The sequence below is a fragment of the Podarcis bocagei genome (assembly GCF_964188305.1).
Source record: "Podarcis bocagei genome assembly, chromosome: 16".
NCBI classification, from domain to species: Eukaryota; Metazoa; Chordata; class Lepidosauria; order Squamata; family Lacertidae; genus Podarcis; species Podarcis bocagei.
In genome coordinates this window covers 12,268,627-12,287,498 of record NC_138142.1, presented here as the reverse complement: position 1 = coordinate 12,287,498, position 18,872 = coordinate 12,268,627, and the positions used below count along the sequence as shown (strand labels likewise).

Here is an 18,872-nt window from a genome sequence, read left to right as displayed (position 1 = left end):
AGCACCTACGGCCTAAGCTGCTTGCCTGCCATATACCTAACGGTAGGGCTGGCCCTGCAAGCTGATTTGTTTTCTCTCTCTTAATTACGTGTAAGTCAAAGCCTTGCAAAGTACCATGTGACAGCGCGTCTCGTCCTGATTGCTCCCAGCAGCAACTGTCTACATGGATATTGCATCATAGTTTCATCTTCTAGCGAGTGACCTATGCCAGCCTTTCAAAACTAACTAGAAGTGACTGTGTGTGAGCTCTGTAATCCCTCTGGGAAACGCATCAAAGCTGATGGCAGAACACTATGCAAGCAGAAGTCCCCCCGCCCCCTCCCAAAAAACCACCCCTCGGAGCTCTTAAAAGCAGGATGTTCCAAGAGTGTAAACCTAGCTACAAGCTCCCCCAGAGCAAGAATAGCTGTCTTAATATATCCCCCCCACTTGTCTGATTATTTCTGAAGCACAGTATTGTTTTAACATATTGAGAGAACGAGGACATTCGCTACAATTCTGTGATTCCATGAATTGGTTTGGTCAGTGTGTTTGGCCAGTGTCCAAGACAGTTTAAACCGAAAGAATGAGTGAAGGAGCAATCTCCACCCCCATCATTCAGCCGGGACACTGAGGTCCTCCTCTGAAGGTCTTCTGCTGGTTCCCTCACTGCGAGAAGTGAGATTACAGGGAACCAGGCAGAGGGCCTTCTCAGGGGCGGAGCTACCTGTCCCGGCACCTGGAGCGGTGTGGGGACAGGGCTAGCCGAGCGTCTGGGGGCGCTGCCTGTGCGGTGAGCATCTGGGGGCACTGTGCAGTGAGCGGGGGGTGGCGTGGCAATGTCACCCACCCTCACAGCTGACACCCGGTACGCACCACACCGCACCCCCGCACTCGCCTTACTCCGCCAGTGGGCCTTCTCAGCCGTGGTGTCCGCCCTGTGGAACGCCCTCCCATCAGATGTCAAGGAGATAAACGACTATCTGACTTTTAGAAGACATCTGAAGGCAGCCCTGTTTAGGGGAGGTTTTTAATGTTTGATGTTTTATCGTGTTTTTTATATTTTGTTGGGAGCAGCCCAGAGTGGCTAGGGAAACCCAGCCAGATGGGTGGAGGGTATAAATAATATATTATTATTATTATTATTACTATTATTATTATTATGAAAAACATTTACAGCCAAAATAAAGATGACCTAGTATTGTGGGGTTGTGAAATTTCAGAAACTCCCCGACACACATGAAAATTGTAGAGTTATACGCGGGGCTGTAATTCCATTTACCCGGTTGCCAAGCCTGCAAGGGTGCCACTGAGATTTCATTTTTAAAAAGAAGCTAGTCTACCAGAGGTAACTAAATCAGCGCACAATTTAATCACAAACTGCAGTTATTTCTTCTTCCTTTTAATTACTTTAAATTGCCCCGCCTCTCTTCTAGGAGCTTAAAGCACTTCTGTGGGTTCTCTCTCCCTCTTTCCAGCCTATTTTATTCTCAGAGATTCAGACCCAAGGTCATTTGTGAGCTTCATAGCTGAGCAGAGATTTGAACTGTTTGGGTTTTTTTTCTAAATCAAGAGCTATCTGAAGATCCAGCGGTAGAAATAACTAAGAACATTTAAAAAGGATTGCCTCTCCAATTTGTTACACTATGTACCAGCTTGTAGGTCATAACAAACAGTTCCTCTCCTCCCCTCCTCTCCTCCTCCTCCAGTGTGGCCACAAGGAAATCAGATTTTGCTCCCATTTTTTAATAACCACAGTTTAGTGTCACACCTGAACCCTAGGTAGAGGTAAAGGTACCCCTGCCCGTACGGGCCAGTCTTGACAGACTCTAGGGTTGTGCGCTCATCTCACTCGAGGGGCCGGGAGCCAGCGCTGTCCGCAGACACTTCCGGGTCACGTGGCCAGCGTGACAAGCTGCATCTGGCGAGCCAGCGCAGCACACGGAAGCGCTGTTTACCTTCCCACTGGTAAGTGGTCCCTATTTATCTACTTGCACACGGGGGTGCTTTCGAACTGCTAGGGTGGCAGGCGCTGGGACCGAACGACGGGAGCGCACCCCGCCGCGGGGATTCGAACCGCCGACCATGCGATCGGCAAGTCCTAGGCGCTGAGGTTTTACCCACAGTGCCACCCGCGTCCCACCTGAACCCTAAGCTGTAGCTAATTGTAACTGTGGTTTGTTGAAACAAATGGATTCATAGCCCATGACTGTGAAATTCCCTTGAATTAAATATGGTGCTATAATGGTGCTTATATTAAAAAAAAGAAAGGAGGTATTTCTTTTGACATTGAGTCAGATACATATAGAACTGGAAAATGAGCCACTACAAATATTGTTGTTTCATTGAAGGCAGGGTCTCTCTCTCTCTCTCTCTCTCTCTCTCTCTCTCTCTCTCTCTGTGTGTGTGTGTGTGTGTGTGTGTGTGTGTGTTACATCCATCTGCTGGCGTTTTTGTGTTGCCTAAGCAAATATTGCCCCAGCTTCCTGTGGTGTATGAGTTAAAGCTATGCTCCCATTATTTGTATGTACCAGCGTAAAGAAAGTAATTTTAGATAAAGGCCATGTTTTAATAGAACTGTAAATCTAGCAAATGTATTTACAGACAAGCAACTTCTTTTGAGATCTTTCCAGCAGATAAACATTGCAATTTCCTCACATTACAGAAACGAAACAAAAACAAAATAAACACCTATACATAGAGCCAAAAATGAGCAGCATGTTGCTTCAGTTTTAAAAATCTACACTCCAGTGACTACTTTCAAGCATCGCAATTTGGGACTAATCAAATTTGTTTGTGTTCATTTCTTGCATACTAAAAGTGCAGCATAAATATATTCATACTCAGACGTAATATTCAGCTCCAAAGAAAGACGGTGGGGGGTAATATGACACAGTGCCCAATAACTGTGCAGGCTCAGAGTTTTTGTAGCATATAGATAAAATTCACACAGCATGTGCAGTCATAGTATTAAATCACTGGAAACTGAACAGGAGGCCAGTTGACTCATCTGTTTTCCATACATGAACTGAGCAATGAACATATGTATTTAAATGCAGGGCCAGCCCTGCCGTTAGGCAATTCAAAGCAATGGCTTCAGGTTGCAGATGTCGTGGGGGCAAGATGATGGATGGTAGAACTGTGTGGCTTCCCCTGCGCCCCCTGAGCCCCCCTGCTTCCCTCAGATGTTTTAAGTACAGGGGATGCTCTGGCTGCAAACATGATCCGTGCGGGAGGCATGTTCGCAACCAGCAGCTTTCACAACCTGTAGCGCCACGTTTGCACATGTGTGGGTTGCGCTTCGGCACTTCTGCACATGCACAAAGCACGATTTAGCGCTTCTGCACATGTGCAACTGCCAAAACCCTGAATTAACCGGTTTCGGCGTGTCCGTAACCCAAAAAAAGCAACCTGAAGGGTCTGTAACCCAAGGTATGACTTACTGGCCTCTGCTCTCCTAACTAGCTGGTTGAATAAGTTTCTGCTTAGTGAATGACTACAGCCAGGGGCCGTCCATCCCGTTTTGCCACCTGAGGGGAAACGGGAAGCTACCGCCCACTACCCTTGCAGCCACCAGAGCCTCACTTACCCAGGGTCACATAGATGCAGCTTCCGGGTTCCAGCAAGATTGCATGGAGGCCTCCAGAGATCTCATGTGACCTTTTCAAGACCTGGTAAATGAGCCCCACTGCTGCTGCATCTACTTCTTTCCTTCTGCTGGTGCCTTTTGCATTTCACCACTTGAGGCAGCTGCCTAGTCTGCCTCATGGCCATGACTACAACAATCTTCACACATTACTCCCGAGTAGATGCTAAGCATGCTGAATGGAGATCACAGCTGTGCATTTTAGCCCCATTCCAAAAGTCACACTCCATGCATAAAATTGTCTCCATGCATCTCCTGGCTGCAGAGATTATCTTGATCATGGTGACGGTAAACAGTAGGGCCGGCCGGGTCCACACCTTTGCTGGCCATGTTCAGGATAGGCTCTGCCACAGGGAGTCTTCTCTATGCGTGGACGCAATTGGCAAGGGCTCTAAATCACAGGGGAGCATAGATAAAGCTGCTCATTGCAGGTGCTCTCTTTCATATGGTAGCAGGAAAAGGAGGAGGAGTGTGGCTTTGGGGGGACAGTGGTAAAGGTGCAGCCCCCAAACTCCACACTTATTTTTTCACATGCAAGTACAGTAATTAACAAAGAAGGCTCTGTGTCCTTGGGGAAATGGAGATATAGAATCTATTGGCTATGTCCGCTAACACTACAGTTGCAGACAACAGAGGCTGATTCTTCCTTTAATAAGAACCTAGAAAAACCACTGAAACTGATATCTTTCTATTTAACTGACGACTATTTATGTCCCAGATAAGGTTGCTGAATTCTTTCTATCTTCCAATACAAATTAGAAGCAGATGGTAGATTAAGAACCTAATTCTATAAATGTGTATATGTGTATGTGTGTCTATATCTGTACAGTCGTACCTCGGAAATCGAATGGAATCCGTTCCGGAAGTCTGTGTGACTTGCAAAACGTTCGAAAACCGAAGCGCTTCTTCTGATTGGCTGCAGGAAGCTCCTGTAGCCAATCAGAAGCCCCATCAGACATTTGCAAACCGAAACAGTTATTTCCTGGATTGCGACATTCGGAAGCCAAAACGTTCGGGAACTAAGCTTTTCAGCTTCCAAGGTACAACTGTATATTGATATCTGTTGGTATCAAATTAGAGCATTCATTTATCCATTTCATTGGGGCATTGTTGGAATTGACAGTATTGTGTATGAGCCAGAGCCGTGGGGGCCCTTTGCTCCCCCCCCCCCGGTAAAATATTTGAGGGAGCTGTGGACTCATCCTGTGAGCTTCTGTGCTAGTCCATCACCACCTTGAGAGACAGGTCCCTTGTCTTCTTTATAGAACATTATTTTTTTATTAAATATTTCAGGGAGCTCCCAACTGCTGCTCCCTGAATGAAACTCTAGCCTGGGTGCATAAGGCAGAGGTAGCCACCCGGGTGCCCTTCAGACATTGTTGGACTACAACTCCCATCAGCCTCAGCCATCATGGCCAGTGGAATAATGGGAGGTGTAGTACACTGCCCAGATCCAGACCGGATTAGCTTCAGCAATGTGGTCCCTTTTTTTTTTTACAAAAAGGAGAGACTTTGAAGCCCAGGAGCTCCAGGATTTCATGTTGTGGTAGCAGCAGAGTTTTGTTCTTTTACCTGGGATGCAGAAGTACGTATTCCAGCTGTAAACAGGGAAATAAATAAATAAATAAATAAATAATGTACCAATGTCCCAGTTTGGAAAACCAAGTCTTAAAATAGCCCCCTCCTCTCTCCTCCCTTGTTCTTCCATTCATCAAAAGCCCAAGTTCTGAAATCATCTTGGAATTTTGCTATTAATAAAGCAGGCTACATTCGTCTTAAAATTAGCCGTTATTGTGCATATCACTTTCACAGCCAGGCGAGCTCTCGATAACTTATATACTTATATATCTCTCAACGTTTCATCTATTTTTACATTTCTCCAAGCTCCAGTGAGTCACAGCCAACATTACATAACAGCAACACCCCCCAATTAAAAGTCTGGAATTAAGCTTGCAGGCAGGTATTAATATATTTGGTTTAGAGCTTTGCACAGGAACATCTAGATCCACCCATATTATTATTATTATTATTATTATTATTATTATTATTATTAATACCCTGCCCATCTCGCTGGGTTGCCCCAGCCACTCTTGTCAGCGCAGTAGTACCTCGAGTTACAAACGCCTCAGGTCACAAACGCTTCAGGTTACAAACTCCGCTAACCTGGAAGAGTTACCTCGAGTTGAGAACTTTGCCCCAGGATGAGAACGGAAATCGTGTGCGGCAGCAGGAGGCCCCATTAGCGAAAGCACGCCTCTAGTTAAGAACAGTTTCAGGTTCAGAACAGACTTCTGGAACGAATTAAGTTCGTAACTGGAGGTACCACTGTATTCTCTACTCTTGACAGGCAGTAGCTCCATGGCTTCAGGAAGATGATCTTTCTGATCCTTTCAGCAGGAGATACCAAAGATTGAACATGCATGAAAAGCATGTGCTCTGCTAGTGAGCCATGCATTGCTTTTTTTTTTTTTAACACACCTTTATTTTCTTCAACCTAAGGGCAGGGGAGGAAGGAATGGAGTGGCTTCGATGAGGGCATGGCCGGCCAGGCTCTTTCAAGTGTAGCCTTATGAGGCTTTGCCCTCGGGTGGGAAAAATATTGTGCCTGGGAAAGGGAAGTGGGAATCAACAGACACTCAAGGAATAGTTTCGGAGAAAAGGCTTTTTTTTTATTTATTAATATTTTATTAGGTTTTATCAATAGAAAAGTTCAGAAAAATACAAAAACAGAAAAATACAAAATACAAAAATACAAACATTAAACACAAAAAAGAAAAAGAAAAAACACATATAAAAGAAAAGAAAACTTCCTCTTTCTTGATTTCTCATCTTTAGTTAACTTATTTTCCTGACTTCCTCACGTCTCCCTTTTTTGTATCCCTTTTAAAAATTGGTTCAGCAAATTAATGTCCTATTAGTTTATCTATTATCAATCCCGTCTTACATTTTACCTTGTTGCTAGAACCCCTTCCAAAAGCTTTTATTTTTACCATCTATGAACTGGTAGAAGGAGCAAGTGTGATAACTCACAAAAAGCATGCACCAGTTCACAGTCATGTGCACAGAACATATATACCCCTTCCAGTTTCCTCCCCCTTTCTCCTCCTCCTTCCAGAGTCCTGCCCCATGAGTTCCTCTGAGCATGAACAGAAAGCTGTCTTGGGACTATAGGACTCTTGGCACCCTTTCCAGGAAAAGGGGAATGAAAGCATTTCAGCATGTCCAAAGATGTTGCAACCGAATGAGATAAGATTCGTTTCTCAGGCCTGCTTTGAACAGAGCCTATTCATTAGCCTTTAAAAGTAACATTTTGCCTATGCACAGGATCTTGTGAGAAAAGCAGAGAAGAGCAGAGAAAAGCTGTTTTGGATTTTTAGAAGACAAAAGGGAATTTTGGATAGTTTTGAGGCCTGGGGTGATTTCACAGACAGGATTTGGGTATCCTGTCCCTTCACAAGCAGCACTTTTATTAGGAGAAAGTAAATGCTGCAACATTTCCCTCTTCGTGGAGAATATCTTTGGGAATATCAGTTCTTGTGAGGGGAGTACATACCAGCTCTACGAGGGGAATAGGGGTGTGCTTGCCTCCTAACAACCCCACGGAGGACCTCAAGGTCCATAAATAGCAACACTAGTGGTCCCGGGCCCTAAGGAAGTTAGATTAGCCTCAACCAGAGCCAAGGCCTTTTCAGCACTGGCTCCGGTCTGGTGGAACGCTCTGTCTCATGAGACCAGGGCCCTGCGGGATCTGATTTCTTTCCGCAGGGCCTGTAAGACACAGTTGTTCTGCCTGGCCTTTGGCTTGGAATCAACTTGATCCTCTCCCCCTCTTTCTTTTTTTCTTTTTCCTTCTGTGATGGAACTCCTACTTGGGGACTTCCCTGGCTTTTTTCTGGCCCCTGTAGGACCAGTCTGGATAGTTAGCCTTGGTGAAGACTTGACGTTTTCATCCCCAAAAAAGTTTCTGCAAAAATGAGGCTACATTTTAATGTTGTATTTTAATCTTGTTTTTTAAGTTGTATTTCAATCAATTGTTTTATCTGGTGTTGGCCGCCCTGAGCCTGGTCTTGGGGGAGGGCGGGGTATAAATAAAATTTATTATTAGTAGTATTATTATAACAACTCTCAACAGCCTTAATAAGCTATACTCCCAGACAGAGCTTATACTTTCCCATATAGCTTAGTGGTGGGTTGCGGCAGGGCGCCGGCCTTTCGGGGCGCCCCAGCGAGTGGGGGAGCTATGCAGCTTTGCCGGTGGACTCCCCTTTCCCTGCACGCCCGCCAGCTGCGCCCCGTCAAAAATATGGCTGGTGGGCATGCAGTTTGCCTCCCAAGCCTCAAAAGTGTTGGTGCTGACCTATAAAGCCCTAAACGGCCTTGACCAGTTTTGAGGCCTCCACCCCCATCGTTCTGCGCAGACACTGAGGTCCAGCACCAAGGGCCTTCTGGCGGTTCCCTCGCTGCAAGAAACCATGTTACAGGGAACCAGGCAGAGGGCCTTCTTGGTGGTGGCACCCACCCTGTGGATCGTCCTCCCATCAGATGTCAAGGAGATAAACGACTATCTGACTTTTAGAAGACATCTGAAGGCAGCCCTGTTTAGGGAAGCTTTTAATGTTTGACGGTCTATTATATTTTAATATTTTGTTGGAATATTAATATTTTGTTGGAATTAGCTGCGCCCCGCTAATTATATGGCTGGCGGGTGTGCCGCTTCCTTCCTAAGCCTCTGCGGGGATTGCTCTCCCGTAGCGGCATGGGGGAGAGTTGCGGACACCCCCCCCCCCATGGCTGGCAGTGCGCAGCTTCGCCGCCATCCCCACTATCCGTGGTAATTTGGGGGCATTGAGCAGATATTTGTACCCCAGTGCCGCATCTCCTAAAGATGCCCTGCTCCCAGAATTCTTTGGGGGGGAAGCCATGACTATTATCACCAAGTGCTACGATGGTGCTTTAAATTTCTGGTGCTATTGGAGCCATAGTATGGCTGGCAGGGGTCCTCCAGGGTTTCAGAGGGGGGGGCATTTCCAGCCTTGCCTAGAGAGGCTGGGGGTTGAACCCGAGACCTTCTGCATGCAAAGCAGATGCTCTTCCACTGACCTATGGCCCTTCTTCCAGGCATTTGACTTGTTTATGTAATTTTTTTTGCACCTCGGGTGCTATTCATCAGAAAGGTGTGATAGAAGCACTTTTATAAATAGATACAATTCCCCTCTCTCAACCTTGTCCTTTCTGCTGCTCTGAAAGCACTGTACACAAGAGCCAGATAAATCCATCTTAAAACCACAGTGTCAAATTAACATAAAAACTGAAACCCACAGGAAAACAGACATGTAGTCTTCCTTGCCCTGTTTTTTTATCTTAACAACAACAACAACAACAACAACAACAACAACAACAACAATTTATTTATACCCCACCCATTTGGCTGAGTTTCCCCAGCCACTCTGGGCAGCTTCCAACAAAATATTAAAATACAATAGACCGTCAAACATTAAAAGCTTCCCTAAACAGGGCTGCCTTCAGATGTCTTCTAAAAGTCAGATAGTTGTTTATTTCCTTGACATCTGGTGGGAGGACGTTCCACGGGGTGGGTGCCACTACCGAGAAGACCCTCTGCCTGGTTCCCTGTAACATGGCTTCTTGCAGCGAGGGAACCACCAGAAGGCCCTCGGCGCTGGACCTCAGTGTCCGGGCAGAACGATGGGGGTGGAGACGCTCCTTCAGGTATACTGGTCAAGGCCGTTTAGGGCTTTAAAGGTCAGCACCTACACTTTGAATTGTGCCCAGAAACGTACTGGGAGTCAATGTAGGCCGTTCCCAGTCACCAGTCTAGCTGCCGCATTCTGGATTAGCTCTAGTTTCCGGATAACCCTGTGAGGTAGGTAAGATGTAGAGCAGGGAGGAGAAACCTGTGGCCCTCCAGAGGTCGTTGGACTCCAACTTCCATCAGCCTGAGCCACCATGGCCAATGGTCAAGGCTGATGGTTGTTGGAAATCCAGTCAGCCTTGTTCGGAGTTGGAGTGCAACCATGAATTCCATATCCCTGACTAACCCAAGGTCACATGATGAGAGCCTCACAGCTGAACAGAGATCTGAATCCATGTCTCTCTGGTCTAAAATTCTAGGCAGGAATCAACAAATATTGGATCACCTTTGGTGTCCTGACAAAGTTTGCTCCCTCAAGGACCCCTGCAACAGGAGGGGGCATGATGCTGAGACCGGAAAGGGGTTAGTTTAACCTCCGGTTTCCTAGTAAAACTGAATTACTGTGTCGTGAAATGATGCATGTCTAAAAAGCGTGTTACCAATGTGAAAAGTTTGGAAAGCTCTGCGCTTGGCCACTCTCACATTGCTTCAATTATTCAATGCATTACCAAGGAGAGCCCTTCTGTGCTTCTGGAGTCAGTCTGGCACCGCAGAGCATGCACACGTTTCTCCAGGCACAGAAGAAAGAGAGGGGCTCAGCTCTATTTTGCGCTCCCACAAGAGCAAAATGAGCACTTGATAGTGGCCAGCTGGCGAATGAGCTTGTGGATCTTTGAGTGCTGTGTTGAAGCCGTCACACCCAGTGCTTTTCTTCAGCTGGAGCATGCTGTATTTCAGTTCTGGCACCTCTTAGGTGGACACCATTGCGAGCCGGCACTCCCCATACCCTCTTTGTGCCTTTGTGTACTCTCGAGAAGCCCAAAACGAACATTTCAAGTCAAAATGGAAGCTGGCCAGCATGTGTGAGTCTACACTTTTTTTTAGATCTATCACTGTACCTAGCTCCTAGCTGCTCCTAGCCATGATTGGTCAAGCTATGGGGCAGGGCCCATTCATATTTCCTTTTCTTCAATCTATCCCCCTTGTAGCAATGGCTGGCTATCAGCTTTGCAGCCAGGCCTCTACTGTTGCGCGCACACACGTTTGTACGAGGGCCCTTCCGAGTTGCCCTTGCCTCTGTCTGAATCTAAGAGAACGAGGGAGGCAGGGGTGCATTTATTTGACCTGCACCAGAACCAGGAGCAACCCCCAAACCAGCTAGGGAGACAGCTTGCCGTAGTTTTTAGCTCCTCCGCAGGGGTGCCAAGCTGGGCTGACCCGAGTCACCCAGCAACTTGCTGTAACAACTTCATGGTGAGTTCCGGCACCTATTTTTCTTGAAAAAAAATGCACAACTCACACCATACCGACCTTCCAGGCATGCCAGCTGCCTCCACACCCAAATACCATCTTTCTAGCCCTGTGGAGAACAACATCTGGCTGGAAGATTGTAGGGTGCAGAAAAAGTGCTCTCCTCTCACTGTTGGAGGAAAGATTCCTTTGAATGCCTGTTGCTTAGAATCGCAAGTGCAGAAAATGCTGTTGCACTGCTTTGGGGCTTCCGGTAGGAATCTGGTTAGTCACTGTGAGAACAAGGGGCTGAAATAGATGGGCTACTGCGCTGGTGCAGCAGGGCTTACGTTCTTAAGAGGGAGAACCAGATTGTAATGTGTGAGGGTTTTAGCAGCTGGCCGAGATGCGTCTTGGAGGAAGTGGTTAGGACTTGGCAAAGATATACAATGGCTGTTATTGACACAGCCACCGGCGATACCAGCTTGACCTCACTGATGTTCCACAGGACCCTGAATTTATTGAACATAATGCCTGCTCAGCAGCAGAAGCGAGAGAAACCACAGTAGTAATTGTACAAAGCCCTAAGTGGTCTGCTGACATCATGTCTTCAGAATAAAGGAACGTCTGTACATGCTTGAAGGACCATGAGCCTTTCCAGTATTATTGTATAGCCCAGAGGCACCATTTCAGACTTCGGCAAGGACTGAAATGGCACTTGGCAAGGTTTAAAGATCTGCTCTTGAATAAATCCAAGATTAAATTGCAGAAATGTAGGGTGGGGGAGAAATCTCTCTTTAAAGAGCTTTATATCTCACAATAGCGATGGCCACGTTAATTGTTTTGTATTGTTTATTAATTACGTTATTTAATTGATACCTCACCCTTCCACTCAAAGGAGCCCTTAAGAGCAACTGCACACACAAAAAGTTTAAACAATATAATAAAGAAGAAAACAGAAGCAAGCTTTAAACATCTAAAAACAGTTATTACCCTCACAGCCAATAAATTAAAGGTGCCAGGGACAGTGTCTTTCAAATGCCCGGGTAAACAAGGGTTAAGGAGATTAAATCTGACATGCACTTTCCCTTAAAAACAAGCAGGGTTTTTTCCAACTCCTAGGAGTGGGTGAAGGCATTTTGCTTACCGACAGCATTCTGCACTTGACAAAAGTTCTGTATAAATTGCCCTTTGCTGTGGGGCATTGGAAAAACAACAACCACCTTGTGTCTATTCGACTAAACTTTGTTGTAAGCGTGTTGGCTCATGCCAATTTACAATGGAAGGCTGCAAACATAGTTTGAGGAAACAAGACTCCCTGTCCAAGCTATACATTTAAAGCAGTAGCATGCCACTCTGGATCCCCCAAAGAATCCTGGGAAGTGTAGTTTAAGGGTGCTGAGGGTCATTAGGAGGCAGGCCCCTATTCCCCTTCACCAAACTACAATTCCCAGAGTTCCCTGGGGTGAAGGATTGATTAGTAAACCACTCTGGGAGTTGTAGCTGTGCTCTCTGAGTGTTTTTACCTGGCAGAAATGTGCATTTGATGGTACCCATCGCTTGCCTGGATGAAGGGTAGACATAAGAGTGGCAGGTGTGTAGGAACTAGAGTATATTTATTGCTCTGCCTGCTTTTTACCCCTGGCCCCACCCAATTTGCCCCCCAGAAGATAGCCCAGAAACTAATGCAACTCTTGGAATTGAAAAGGTTCCCTGCTCCTGGTGTATAGGACAACACCCTTTGTTTCCTTTGCATGAGAGGGGAGTGGAGACTTCTGGCTCCTATTTGCTTTTGGAGTCTCAGTACGTAAGCAGAGACAAAACAGCTTGCACTTCTGCAAGACCCCCAGGGATTTACTTGTCCACCCCTCCCTCAAAGATGCACTCCAATTCCAGCTAGGAAAGTGCAACTCCCTTTCTCTGGACCGAACTAGATGTTATGTGGGAGTTGAATGAGTCAAACTCTCCGTTTCTTCTTCCCTCTTGCTAAAGCAGCTACGGAGGTGGGATTTGGACCAAGGCTGTGGTGCAAGGAAAGGGGGGGTTTGCTGTGAACAAGGGTTGCGTTCAAGGGCTGATGTAGCTGGGCGGAGGCAAGGGGCAGGTGACAAGAGCAGCCCCCCCCCAACTTGCCTCTCCTTTCCCCCACTGCTTGCCCTCCTTTCTCTCTGCCCCAGACAATGGTGGTGGTCAGGAGGAGCAAAAGATGCCACTTTGGTCCTGGTTGTCCGAAGCACGATGCCAGAGGCTCTGGTGTGCATGTAAGAAAGAAAGCTTTTTTCCAAGGCTTCCAACGATACAGGTGGAAATCCCCAAAGGTGCCATTTAAAGAGTTCAAGAAAGAGGCCTCAACAAACCCACCTCTCCCCCCAGCTTTTGTTAGGTACTGAGTTGAATAGGATCCAAAATGCAGCAGTCTGATTGGTCCTAGAACAATAGGATTCAGAATGCAGCAATCTGATTGGTCCTAGAACAATGGGACCCAGAATACAGCAGTCTGATTGGTCCACAGGAGCCACCCAATCCAGCTCCAGGTGGAAGTGAATCTGCAACCTGATTGGCCTACAGGAGAATCCTGGAATTAGCCAATCACTTGGGGCCCATTGTGTAAATAATGTATATAAAGCAGACATTCTGGGGGAACTTCCATTCCTCCTCACCACTATGAGCTGAATAAAGAGCATGAAATCCACTCTCGACTCCGAGTATATTTCAGCTTTTAAGGATGAGACACGGCTTGCTCACAAGACTCTCTCTACAAGATTGGTTCGCTTGGAGTTGTGGGCTTCCCTGAAGAGTCTGTTCCCAATGGCAGTGGAGACCCCATTCACCTCGCAGAGCTACAATTCCCTGTGTTCTCTGCAAAGACGGAGCGATTGTTAAACTATTCTGAGAACGGTAGCTCCGTGAGAGGGGATAGAGTTCTCCCACTCGCTCTCAGCACCCTTAGCAAAGTACAGTTCTGAGAATTAATTGGGAGTAAGTGGTATCATAGTACTTTAAATGAATGGTGTGGACGTGTAAGAATTCTGCAGTTAGGTCTCCCATTGTCGCCTTCTCTTGCTAAAAGTAGTGCCACGGACCCCTGTTTTAGACCTGGTAGTTGGAGAGTGGTGTCCATCTAACCACACACTTCTCCACCCTGATTAAAATCACACATCCCTTAGGGCTGCTTTTAAGCAGGGTGGGGGGGGGAAACACATGTGTGCAATACGAGCTCCTGTATTCCCCCCCCCCCTTCAAGGTGAATGGGTAGCCATAAGTGGGTGGGAGATTTGCATCCTGTGGCACTACCTTTAGCAAAAGAAATCGTGGCTGATGATCTAATCTCGGCTTTCCCACGTAAAAGCTAACGTTCCCACTCCGCTACCCCAAGATTCTCTGTGTTCAATCTGCTATTTCTTCTGCTACACATATGTTGACTCACGCCATGCAGAGCTTTTGGAGATCTCATTCTGGCAGGTGAATTACCCATTCAGGAAACACCCACATCTGTTGGAGTCACACTGTTAACATTGTTTTGTCAAATCCCTGACTCCAATCAAGGCAAAAATCATAGTGGTGTCCATTCACACTAATCAGGTCACCAGATTCATAACATTACAAAATAACATTTGCCAGTGTTATTTTTCAAGAAAAAGAGGTGCAGGAACTCCCCTTGAATTCCTCCCTTGTTCTCTTATAATGGCAATGGCGAGTTCCAGCTGAAAAAAAGCCCCGATCTTTACTGAAAGCTCAAGTTTTCAAACTTTTTGAGAGCACTCTTCTTTCTGTACTTAAATATGCTAAGTGTTTCTGTGGAAATGGTGCTGAAGCATCTGCCCTGGATTGGCCAATCTAGAATTTTCTAGATCTAGAATTTTCATGAAAATTCTGCCTGCAGAGGGAAGCTGTTGGCCTAAGAATGTTGGTGACATTCCAACTATGCAAGTTAAAGTGAAAAGTCACTTTGTGCTTGTGTAGAAAAGCCTTCATGCAGGCTGTAGAGCTGTGAGGACAAGGCTGAGGACAGACAAACTTGGGCTTTTTCGGGAGGAAGGGGAGGAAATATGGAGGTTAGAGACAGGTGACAGGAGGAGGGACCCCACCCTTCCTGACAAAATTCTCCTACCACACCTTTCCTAGGCTCCTACTCAAAGCTTCTCCTGCCCGCTTCATCTCAGTGATCTATAAGCCACAATAGCACAATGTTTAAAGGCAGAATAACCCTGGAAATCAGGTGTTGGGAACAAACAACTAAGGAACACCATATGCCCTTGCATCCTGTTCAGAAGAATACAAGTTTCAAATTAGAGTATATAATGTTTATAAGCACAGATAAGCCAATGGCTTGATTCAATATAAAGTAGCTCCATATATTCACAACCTCTCGTGGCAGTCTTATGAAACCTGTAACGTCCCCATTTTGCTAATCATACCAATCCCACATTTAGCCTCCATTCTTAGATCAGTGAACACACCTCTTTAAAAAAAATAAAAATCGAAAAATGCGGAAGGTGACAGCGGCTGAATTCTCCTCCAGATGAGAGCTGACAAGTTGGAAAATACACTGTCAGAATACATAGTGTCAAAACCATCGCATGAGTGCTATGGAATTGGTCTTCTTATAAGGCAGCGGTTTCCCCATTCTGGTGCCTTCCTGATGTTTTAGACTCCCATCATCCTTGACCATTGGCCATGCTTCCTGGGGCTGATGGGAGCTGGAGTCCCAACAACAACATCTGGAAGGTGCTGAGTTTATGAAGGAACAGCTGTGCATTAAAACCTTGTACAGGTTTATTTTGCATGTCTCATAAAAGAGGAGATAATAGATAGGGGTATATTTTGCTGGAACAATTCCTTCTCCCAGTGTTCATTCAGGGGAAAAAAATGTATTCAGAGCATTAAGAAATAACCTCTTATTTTAATGTATAGCTCCAGCTGGTTGGCAAGCTACGGCTCTTACTGGATGGACAACTTGACTGCAGTTACTTATGCACTGATAACCTCCCATATAGATAACTGTAGTGTGCTCCATGTGGGGCTTCCCTTGAAGGCTGTCTAGATGCTGCAGCTGGTGCAGAATGCCGCTTCGTAGTCTGCTATCTAGGATGGCGGGGGTCATATGACACTGATCCTCCAGTCTCTGCACCAGCTGCCTGAGAACCTCCAGGTCTGGTTCAAAGTGTTAATATTAGTACACAAAGCCCTGAACAACCTGGGACACAAGGACCCAAAGGAGCACTGTTGTGACGTGGGGTTTGTGATTTCAGCTCTCTTGACATAATATAACATATAACACCGGTCTTGAAAGACCTGCATTGGCTCCCAGTACGTTTCCAAGCACAATTCAAAGTGTTGGTGCTGACCTTTAAAGCCCTAAACGGCCTCGGTCCAGTATACCTGAAGGAGCGTCTCCACCCCCATCATTCTGCCCGGACGCTGAGATCCAGCGCCGAGGGCCTTCTGGCGGTTCCCTCATTGCGAGAAGCAAAGCTACAGGGAACCAGGCAGAGGGCCTTCTCGGTAGTGGCGCCCACCCTGTGGAACGCCCTTCCAGCAGATGTCAAAGCGATAAACAACTACCTGACATTCAGGAGACATCTTAAGGCAGCCCTGTTCAGGGAAGTTTTTAACGTGTGATATTTTATTGTATTTTGGGTTTTTATGGAAGCCGCCCAGAGTGGCTGGGGAGGCCCAGCCAGATGGGCAGGGTATAAATAATAAATTATTATTATTATTATTATTATTATTATTATTATTATTATTATATGCTGGAGACAGTTCTCTAGTAACACTTCTTTATTAAGGCAAACAAGACTGAAGCCTGAGGAGGGGAAAGCTACATTTATAGGGACAGGGAACTAGCTAGAAAGGATACATTTTGGAGGGAACAATATCAGGCAATCACAGACCTGCCTTTTGGAGGAAACCAATAAGACAGAGGATCCAAATACAGCAGCTTAAATGAACCAATAGTAGCTGTACCCTTTGAAACCAAAAGGCAGTTACTTTACCCTAATGCAAATACAGACAATAATAATACAGATATACAATCCTTTGACTCAATACACAACAAGCACCATCTCCAGTATTGCAGCAGCCAGTCATTAAGATCAGCCAGGCAGTGACACCTGACAAGGGATTTTCCATGGTGAACCCTAGATTATGTGACTCCCTCTTATTTCTGTTTAGTTGTCCTCTGCTCTGTCTACTTTAAGGTGACCTGTGAATTTATTTATTTTTATACCACCAGGAGTTGTGGGGTTCAATGATTCTTCTGCTGAACTTACTGCTGCTTTATTTTATTTTATTAGGGAGTTTTCAAAATGAGTTTATGGGTATTTTAAGTGTGTTGTTGTTGTTACTGTATTATACATTTGCAGTCTGCCCTGGACTCCCTTTTGGAAGAAGGGTGGGTATACATTTATGGAAACAACTAAGAAACTAATTATTGCCTGCATTGATAGAGCATTTAGCAAAGTTGCCTCTATGCAGATTGCAGTTCTTGATATACTCAGTGATACGCGACATGTATGCTGGGATTTTTGTATTTTTAGGCATTTTGTCTTCTGACTCTTGTGCTTATTTATTGTATGATATTATTATTGTATAATTATTCTGCTTTTTCCAACTATATGGTAATCTCAAACCAACACCGATTTTGCTATTACTGTTGTTAATTCTGTTTTTGGGTGGATTTGTTGATCCTCCGGGTTTTTCCCCAGGTAGAGGAGTCCTATGGTCATGACACTGGTTTGTTTGTTAATCTTGGGTTGATTTTTCCGGACCATCAGTTTTGCCCAGTGAGCATGGGCGAAACTGTAAGCATGGACAACTGTCTGGACTATTTTTTAGAGAGAAAGATTCTGATTATGGATTTCCAGAAAACCTACAAAGACAAGTGCTTTAAACAGATAAGCAAAAAGCCAGAGATCAAAGCTGGTTTGCACTCAACTACAGTGGAAAAAATGGATTAGGGTCTAATTAGAGGTCTAATTAGAGTCAATGACAGCTCAAAGCTCAGCTTTAAAATGCTTTGAAGTTTGCTTGGAGTGTCCATTGAAGAGGAGAAAAGGCTATGTGGACAAGACCTTTAAAAAGAAGTCATTGCTATGGACTTGGACTGTGATGTTTACCTGATGAATCAATTAAAACATAGGAAGATGCCTTGCTTTCGCATATTCACTTAATATGTGTTCTACTTAATAGTGTTAATAAGGCACATTATTAGTCCTAAAATAGCAATTCACAGAGCAATATACATATTGTTGCTTTAGAATTGCTACCAAATGAAAACTTGTGATTTTACACTTATACTTAGTCAAAAAGCTGAGAAGCTATTGAAAACCAATGATTAAAAAAAGACTGAGGTTGCACAACCTTAATGGGCATTTCTGCATTCTGGTCCCCAGCATATTTCCATTCTGGAAGAAGTCTAGAGAGCTATAGAAGCAGATTAAAAATGAACAGGCTGTGCCTGCTCCACAGAGAGCTCCCTCACTATATAAGCATAGCAATAGAAAGGTGAGGCACGCTGTTGGCCAGAACTATCTTTCTTGAAAAAGGCTCTTTGCAGCACTCATAGAGCTGGCTTCTGCAACGACACACAGACAGTATTGGGCGGTGAATTTCACTCAAGTACCCAGATTCTTTGAGGCCACCTTTGTGACCCCAAACACATGCACAAAATTCTTTGGAGTGGGAATTTCCTAATATTACAGAGTGTAATATTGAGAAAACACAATACAATCAAACAATCAATAAACAATAATGAAGTAAAACCAGGTGAGAGCATATGCACTGTTAAGTAGCTATCAGGTGCAGTAACGCAAATTCAAACCCAAAACCTGGGCGAATAAGTAGGTCTTTAGCTGGTACTTAGAAAGACCTGTTGTTCCAGCCATATCTGAGGAGGGTGGGAGAGGGTTCCACAGTTGGGATGCCTGTGGAATGCCTGCCTCTCATGTTGCTGCGCATTGAGTCTCTAACAAGTGTGACATCATTAAGCGAGCACCCCCAGGCAGGTGCATAAGGGAGCAGGCCTTGCATTAGGTATGGATTTCCTTCCAAAGTCTTGGGATTTTAATCACAGACGTAACCATAGATGGCTTAAGGCCCAAACTGTGTCATCTTGGAAGTGTTTGTGAATCATGCCGTCTGACTCCC

At 45.4% G+C, this 18,872-nt stretch overlaps 1 protein-coding gene and 1 pseudogene across 4 annotated transcripts in view; both read left to right on the top strand.

Moving 5' to 3' along the window:
• ZDHHC8 (zDHHC palmitoyltransferase 8) overlaps positions 1–18,872 on the top strand; it is a 146,003-nt gene that overhangs the window by 20,083 nt on the left and 107,048 nt on the right. The window lies entirely within an intron of this gene.
• LOC308575934 (serine/threonine-protein phosphatase 2A activator pseudogene) overlaps positions 1–18,872 on the top strand; it is a 48,240-nt pseudogene that overhangs the window by 20,083 nt on the left and 9,285 nt on the right. The window contains exon 1 of one of the 3 annotated variants that reach the window (XR_014013436.1): positions 4,606–4,665. The exons of 1 other annotated variant lie outside the window; for it this stretch is intronic. The product of XR_014013436.1 is annotated as a serine/threonine-protein phosphatase 2A activator pseudogene (transcript). Of the gene's footprint in view, positions 1–4,605; positions 4,666–5,920; positions 5,945–18,872 lie in introns of those variants that run through there. One more of the 3 variants, XR_014013437.1, reaches the window with a different exon arrangement.